This window comes from Myodes glareolus, chromosome 14 (assembly GCF_982192425.1).
Source record: "Myodes glareolus chromosome 14, mMyoGla1.1, whole genome shotgun sequence".
NCBI lineage: Eukaryota > Metazoa > Chordata > Mammalia > Rodentia > Cricetidae > Myodes > Myodes glareolus.
Window position 1 is genome coordinate 15297351 of NC_142039.1, and position 6183 is coordinate 15303533.

Consider the following 6183-nt stretch of genomic DNA (forward strand, 5'->3'; position numbering starts at 1 on the left):
GCTTGTCTGTTATATCCAAGGCTCTGGGTTTGATCACAGCACTGAGATTGCTGTTTGCTGTTTCTTGAGACAGGGTTCCTGGCTGTCCTGAAACAGCCTGTAGACCAGGCTGTCCTTGAATCCACAGAGATCTTCCTTCTGAGTGCTGGGATTAAAGGCATACGCCACCACCACCACCTGGCCTGAGATAAAAAACTTTATATAAATTACTAGTTTATAAATGAAGTGTTTCTTTTGTTTATCTATCAGGAATCCCATCAATTTCAAGGCATAGAATAGATCTAGAGTAGACCCAGCCATTTCAACATTAATCAGTGTCTGTTTTCTATTCGAGAACGTCAACTCTCAGAGTGTGGAAGAGTGGACCTCAGACCCTTCAGGAAACTCAGGAGCACAAGACTGCAGTCTTCAACTATGTAACAAGGTTGTATCCTGGTGATATGGTAACCAGCTCTGCAAGTGTTCTGTGATGCTTACACAGCAGCCAGCCACAAAATACAGTTCTCAGACATGTCTGTCTCACAAAATGGCACTAAGCATTATCACGAAGATACCAAGGACTTGTCATTTGCCTTCTTTGTTTTTTTTCTCATTGGTGTACTGGAGTTTCCCAGAATTCATAGAACTTATATCATATACTGACAGAGGAAAGCATATATCAAAATATAGCTGTCTCCTGGTTAAGCCAGATGTTAAGAGACTTGAAAAATATACAATACCACACTTACTAAAAGCTAAAGCTTTTGTTTCAAAAGTTATTTTTCATAAATTGTTATTCCCATGAATAACATGTTCAGTTACTTTTTACATTTTAAAATTACTTTAAAAAATCTATTGAGTAACTTGAAACAAATCTTTCTCAACTGTATACATAGTTATATATATTATAAACAAAACCCGTTTGGGTTATCAACTTTATGTACATTTTTCTGAGGGACAGGATCTCACTATGTTTCCCAGGCCGTCTCCAAACTCCTAGGTCCAAGTGATCCTCTTCCCTCATTTTCTTAAATACCTGGGACTCCAGGAGAATGCCGTACTGCTTGGTGACAAGAATTTTTAAGTGGTGAAAGGGTCCTGAGATTAAACTGAAGGTCTTCATAAAAACTGACTAGGGCCAGCTTTGGAAGAAGAAAATCAAAAGTTTTCTTTGAGGTGGAAGGATATGACCCTTCTTGGTTTTTCAGATCCGTCTCTGAAAACACATTCACCAGGGAACTGTGGAGTTTATCTTTTCCCACTTGAATGTTTTCTGAGAAGTGGTGTCTGTACCTTAGCAATTTTTGGCCAAATCAGCTTCTTTGCTAACCAATGGTAATAAAATGTATTCACAGCATACAGAGGGGCATCCCACATCAGACTTCCTTTGATGATGAACAGTGCTGTGGAAGTGAAGCCAAGTAAACCCTTTCCTCCCAAGCTCTTTGGTCATGGTGTTTGGTCACAGCAGTAGAAACCCTGACTAAGGCGGGATAAGTGTTACCATGGTTACTCTCTTACATTTTAGATAACCTGACATTTTTTCAAATGACCTGTTTTGTGAGCATACTTTCTTTCTAACACTTAGAAATTTTCACATACCAAATCTATCAAAATGTAATGAAATGTGGATTGAATGTTTGGAGAACCTCATCTCTTAAGTCATATGCTGAAATCCCACTTCCCAATATATGGACTTAGGAGGTAGAGCCTTTTGGCAGTCAGCACCCCTATAAAAAGGACTCTTGATTATAATACCAGGATTTGTATTTCTCCTATTTCTGTATTTGGTTATATTCTTTAGACAGTGTTATATGCACTGGCAAAATTATAATTTGACAGGCTAGAGACATGGCTTTAGCAAGTAAAGTACTTGCTATGCATTTATGAGGATCTGAAATCAGATCTTCAGCCCAACTTTTTAAAAAAAGAGTCAAGTTTGGTGGCTCATACTTGTGTGGTGGATTGAGTAAGAATGGCCCCTATAGGCCCAAATATTTGCATGCTTAGTCATCCAGGAGTAGTGATATTATTTAAAAGGATTAGAAGGATTAAGAGGTGTGGTTTTGTTCGAGAAAGTTTCACTAGGGGGTGGGTTTTAAGGTTCAAAAACATCTCTCTCTCTCTCTCTCTCTCTCTTTCTGCCTATGGATCAGGATATAGAACTCTCAGCTATTTCTCCAGCACCATGTTTGCCTGCAAAGCTACCATGATCCCCTCAACAATGATAATGGACTAACTTCTGAAATAGTAAGCAAGCTCCCAATTAAATACTTCCTTTTATAAGAGTTGCCTTAGTTATGGTGTCTCTTCACATCAATAGAATAGTGTCTAAGACACACCCATAATCTCAGCACTGAGAGTCAGTAACGGGAGGATCCTGGGAGCTCACTGGCCAGCCAGTCTAGTCTAGTGAGCTCCAGATTCATTAAGAGGCTTCACTTCAAAAAACAGCATAAAGAGCAATGCAGGAAGATACCCAGTGTCAACTCAGCCTCTGGTGTCTCACAGAGGGGGTGCACATTCACACAAATCAAATTATAGTTTGACTTAAAAATAAATAAATATGGAAGAAAGGAAATTTCAAATAAGTCCTCATACTTTATTCTAGAAATAATAATTGACTTCAAGCATTTAGAGCCTTTTATTGTTTTTATTAATATTTTATATGTGGGTGTGGATGTGCCATGCTGCAGAGTCAAAAGAAAACCTGAAAGATTTGGTTCTTTCCTTCCACCATGGGTTCCAAGGATCTAAATCAGATGGTCAAGCTTGGCAGCAATCACTATTCCTCACTAAGCCTTCTCATAGGCCTCCAAACTTATTATGCAGAGTGTCAGGCAGTAAATATTCTTACTTTGTGGGTCTCACACCCTGTTACATAGACACAGACGATACATGACTATGCCTAGGTTCTAATAAGCTTTACCTATCAAAGCAGGTGTAGGATAGATCTGACCTACAGGCTCAAGTTTATCAGCCTCTAATTTATTTTAAAACACTAAAAGCAATAAACATAAAATCCTAAATCATTTCCAAACCACAAATGAAATATTTTATATTAGTAATTGAACCAATTCAGCTGCTATTTCCCTAGTCCTGAGATCAGATGTCATATATACATACAAATACACACACACACACACACACACACACACACACACACACACACACATAGCATGTAACTTTACACAAGAAACAGCAAAGTACTGAAGAATGTATGTTTGAAGCTGTTTCCTTACTTAAAGATATACTTTCTATTCAGTTTATCACTAATTTGATAGAAAATTATCATGAAAACATTTACCTTTGCCTCCTGAGTGTTTAGTGTGCCATCTCCACAGCAAACATTTTTAATAATAAACCACATCCATAGAGTTTGAATAAGTTGTAGACAATATAGCTTAGAAAATTACCATGGAGTTTTGGTGTTTGTTAGCCCCGTTTGAAACAGGGCTTCTCTTTATGTTGTCCAGGCAAGTCTCTGACTCATGGACTAATTTAATCCTGCCCATTTAGCATCCCAACAGCTACAGCTACAGATGTGTGCTTGTGTCCTATGGGAAAGGTTGGGAACCAAGGAGACAAATCAATGTAAACTCTTCTTTGGGGGTGGGGGAACTCTAGATATACTACCTACTGCCTTTTCTTTTTTTTCTCTGTTTGGTCTCACCATGAGCCCAGAATCAACATGTAAGTAATTCCTCCTGTTGGCTCGGAAACATTTTGGTTGTAACAATGTGTAGCCAATACAGGACCTTGTGGTGTGTCCTTAGAGGGCATATCTTACTCTGGTCCCCTGCAGTATTCACTTTTTCTGCCTGCCGTGATGTGAGCTGCCCTTTAGGGTTCCCAACCATGATGAACTGAAATCTAAAGTCGTGGGCTAAATAGATCCCCCCTCATTATTCATTTATTTATTGGTTGTTTACAAGACAGGGTTCCTTTGTGTAGCTGCTCTGGCTGTCCTGGAACTCCAGCCTCCCTCACCTTAAGGTGTTACATTAAGTATTCTGTTACACCAATAAGAAAGCTAGCAAAATTGGTACTAAGGTCACTGCTCTATCTTTGCCTAATGATGTTACCGGAAGCCTTTGGAACTGGTGTATAGAAGGAATTTGAAACACCAGAAATGCAGGCTAGATTAACCCTAGAATGCTGCAAACAGTTAAATGGGCAATTCCTATGGGCATTTGGATGATCAGAACAGATTTGAATGTGGACGGTAAAGTCAGGCTCGGAAGATTGCAAACAGTAGTGAAACTTGTTGAGAAGTGGGTAGACTCCACCTTCTGACACATGTCTACGTTCTTACCCACGCCCTAAGATTTTGTATGAGACTGAATTAAAAAGTAATTTGCTAATATGGTAGAACAAAATTAATGTAATCAAGTATTCTGTGGTATAATTAGGTCTCATCACTTTTAGTTAGATTTATAGCAAGAATGGGAAGCAAAGTACAGAGTAAAAATGCTTGGAAATAAGGTTTTGATTAAAACAGGAGTTGCATCAAAGAAAGTGGATGTTTAAAAGATTAGATTATTAGAAAGAAACCAAGTACTTTGTATCGGTAGGAAAATGACTCGAGGCCATCTCAGGAACCATTGAGACCCCATTTATTGCAGTCTCATGGGTAAAAGTGTATAACCCTAAAGCCATCTCTGAGACACTGCTCACAGAGGGCTTCCTACTAAGCTGTTTGCCCACAATTTATTTCACTATTCTCAGCAAGTCAGGCACTCAGTGGGCAAGGAGTTCAAGATAGGGGAAGGTACTACTTGAGCTGGTTGCAGTTCTTGGGGTCATCCATGTGAAAGTGGTTTTGTAGGTATGCAGGGTCCAGAAGTCACAGAGGCCTCAGTTTAGACTTCAGAGGAAGGGCTGAGATGCCAGGCAATGTGTGGCAACACAGAGAGGAAATGCATGAAATTGAAGATAAAGTCACAGAATGGAGACCTCAAGATGCTGGAGATGATAGGTGTGTAGAACATCTGCCAAGGAAAGCTGCAGGCAGTGGGCAGAGCCAAATCCAGAGATGTAGGTTGCAGCCGACAAGGCCATAGACAGGACCCAGTCTGTTGGAACTTGCAATATGACAGTGTCCTTGATGCCAGACATGGAGCTACAAGATTTAGTATTTGCCTTAGGTTTTTTGCTTTGGTCTGAATCCATGCTTTTCTTTGGGGATGAAAATATTTATTCAGTACCATCATATGCTAGGATTATGTAGCTTGCTTTTCAAACGTTGGAAGGGCTAACAGCTAAGAGTTTGTCTTGAGTATATAGTTTTTTTGTCTGTTTTTTTGAGGCAGGGTTTCCTCTGTGCAATAGTTCTGGCTATGCTGGAACTTGCTTTGTAGACCAGACTGGCCTTAAACTCACTGAGATCCGTCTGCCTCTGCCTCCCAAGTGCTAGGATCAAAGGCATGCACCACCATTACCTGGTTGAGCATCAGAAAATTTTAATTTAGACTTTTGAAGAATATTAAGCAATGGGGACTTTTGGAGACGGACTCAATACATTTTTCATTGTGTGATAGAATAAACCTTTGAGGTCGGGGTAGAATGTTACAGATTAAATATGAAATATTCCTATTAGGAATTAGGTATTAGGAGTTAGGTGCTGGGTGGGAAGGGACTGGATTTTGGCGATTCTGTTCTACTCAGTGGATTGAATTCATGATTTGATGGCACCATGGAGAACTAACTGGGTGGAAAGTAAGGGGGAGTGAGGCACAGGTGAAGGAAGCATCTTGGGAGTTTCTTGCTCTGGTTTCTCCCTATACTCCTTTGTCTGCTTCTAGTCTACTATGATGTGTGCTGCAGTGCCACGCCCTCCCCATCATAATGGATGGAAATCTCTGAAAACATGAACAAGATAAACCTTTTCCCCTTGTAAGCTTTTATCTTGAGTATTCTGTCACAATAATAAGGAAGCTAATACACTATATTCTGCAACTGTTCTCAATTATTATGAAAGGCATTTAAATGCTTGCTCTTAGCAAGAAATCAACAGAAGTCTTTTAAAATTAGAACATTTAATACTTCTAAAATTTCCAGTAAATTTTCTTTCAGTCTTAACAAATTACATCTTAAACATCTTAAATAACAAGTCCCTATTTTCCATTAATAATGGCCAATCTTATATAAAAAAGACTCCAATACTTACTAATGAATTGTATTTTAATAGAAACATAGCTTATA